Below are 2,452 nucleotides of genomic sequence, written 5' to 3'. Positions count from 1 at the left end.
GGAGAGACAGAAAGATGCTGTGCTGTCGGGACAGAGAGAAATGGACACCGGAGACTCTTCCCTCAGGTAAATTGATATGAGTGCATTTTTGTGCAGCCTGCTTGGTGTTCAGAATTTGTCCTGACACAGCAATCCTGCAGAAAGTCTTTTATTACACGGGCGTTGGTTTCATTACTGCAGGAAATGGACTAAAACAGCAAGTCATGTGTTTCAACTTCACCGGTTCATTGCCATCTGAGAGAAGAGGTTTCACACGAGATCAGGCCACAGCGACAGAGAACAGGACAAGACAACTCAGAGCTCCACAAAGGTGCCAGCGCAACTGTGTAAATATGACTTGTGTATCGATATTGAGCTCAGATACCCGAAGTTTTGGGAAGCAAACGATATGGTAAGTAAAAGAGCAAAGCATCGTGAAAGATGTTTAGACACTCAGGAAGTCGTTTGAAAGGCAAGATACTGAACAGAGTGCCATCACAAATGAAAGCCGCTCAAGGAGACACTGAACAATAGCAGAGGATGGTTTCGATCCATCGACCTCTGGGTTATGGGCCCAGCACGCTCCCGCTGCGCCACTCTGCTTCTATGCACAGCAGCCTTTTCCACAGGTCCCTTCAGCCTTTCGTCTGGCGCGTGGCATGCACGTTCGAGACTGATGTCAAAGATCTCCACTGCTGTCGTCTTGTGTGGTGTTGCGCAGACGTATGGAGGCTGTGTAAATATAAACTTTTTCTAACTTCCCACATTCTCTTGTGATTTCACTCTGAAGAGACGCCATGCGGCCCACCTTCGCTCTGCTGGGTCGACACAGTAAGTAAACGTGGGTCTCTATTCGTATCATTCTCTTGCCTTCTCCATGTAATTCTGCACATTGTTACTTTAAACATGATCACCGAATTCCCGTTTGCGTCTAATGAATCTGCCTCTTTGTCAGTGTCAGTTCGGGATTTACTGACCCCAACCACTCCCTGTACGAAAGCATTCTTCCTAATGTCACTTTTGGGTCTTTTCCTCATGACTTTTAAACTCTGCCGAATCGTTGCCGATCCTTTCAGGGGTGGGAACATTTTGACTACATTACTTTCTCTGTCTGGACTTCGCATGACTTGAAAAGCTTCAATCGGGCCAGATTTCAAACTTCTGTATTCCGAAGAGAGCTGTCCCAAATTTCCAATCGACCCTCATCGCTGACATCCCTCAAACACTGCACCACTCACGTCAACTTAGTCAACGCTGTCTCCAAGCATTTCACTTCCCTGTTTTCTGCCTCATTCGTCCTCCTGGCAGCCAAACCTCGTTTCACGAAGGTGCTTTTTGACAAAATTAATGGGGCATTTTTGCACAAATCAAGTTATGAGACGCAGACTTTTTTGGGGAGTTGAATCTAGGACCGCGCACAAGTCTGCACATTTAAAGAATCTACCTGAGAATCATGCCCCTAGACCAACAAGCCAAACAGCGGCTATTTCCCCACCACACACCTCTTGAGCCAGTTGAGACTTGCTCAGTGTGAAATACATTTGACATTGCTCTCAGAATTGCAAGTGACGAAGAGTTTCCAGAACAGCTGCTTCTCATTCTGTCTCCCTGCTGCTGTTTGTCCCGTCCCCCGGAACCGGGCTCCCTCCACTGTTTCGAAAGTTTTCTCTGACACCCGAGTGGCCAGTGACAAGCATTGCCCTCCTCAACATAGGATACAGAGAACTGGAGACCACTCAGAGGTTTTCACCTCAACTGTACACATTGGGCCAGTATATCATTGTAAAATATTTATGTCGAAGCTTTTTTGGGAAGCGGATGTGAAGGCAAGGTACAGAACAGAGCGCTGTTATATGGGAAAGCTGCTAAAGACGACGTTGAATGAATAGGAGAGAATGGTCTCTCTTTTGGGTTATGATCCCAATAAGCACGCGTTGTGCCATTCTCCTGCATTGCTCGGCAGTTTTTCCAGAGAAGTATTTAGCTTTTCATCTGGCGTGTGGCAGGCACGTTTGAGAATGACGTCAAAAGATCTTCTCTGCTGTCGTGTCATTTGTTGTTGTGCAGACATATCGTCGATGTGCAAAAATAAACTCTGTCTAAATTCCCACATTCTGTTTTTCGAACTGTGATTTCGCTCAGAATCACTAATTTTCAAAACTCACAAGATTCAAACTTTAACAAAGTGCTCATAGAAATGATTAGTGAACACCTGGAAGAAATTCTTCCAAACTTACCTGGGGAATTTCGCTTTGAGAGGTTTTGAACTTTAAGTGGAAGGAACGGAAGTTTGCCTCGACGCTGTTTAATGTGGAGATGTGTTCTCCATGTAAACTGGTCGTAGTTGACCATCTCAGTGCTTCCCGATGCAGGGCTGCGTGACCCCCAGGGAGGTTTACTTGTAGCAACTGGAGAGAATCCAGAGAGGGAGCAGATTCTGCAAAGGTGCTCAAATACTTTCTATCTCCCTTTT

At 46.0% G+C, this 2,452-nt stretch overlaps 1 non-coding gene across 1 annotated transcript; it reads right to left on the bottom strand.

Annotated features, from left to right (window-relative positions):
• Positions 1-510: 510 nt before the first annotated feature.
• On the bottom strand, positions 511-582 carry trnam-cau (transfer RNA methionine (anticodon CAU)). Its single transcript has one exon. It is a non-coding gene; the product is annotated as a tRNA-Met (tRNA).
• Positions 583-2,452: the final 1,870 nt, after the last annotated feature.

The sequence above is a fragment of the Chiloscyllium punctatum genome, chromosome 36 (assembly GCF_047496795.1).
Source record: "Chiloscyllium punctatum isolate Juve2018m chromosome 36, sChiPun1.3, whole genome shotgun sequence".
NCBI lineage: Eukaryota > Metazoa > Chordata > Chondrichthyes > Orectolobiformes > Hemiscylliidae > Chiloscyllium > Chiloscyllium punctatum.
This window is presented reverse-complemented; position numbering and strand designations above follow the sequence as displayed.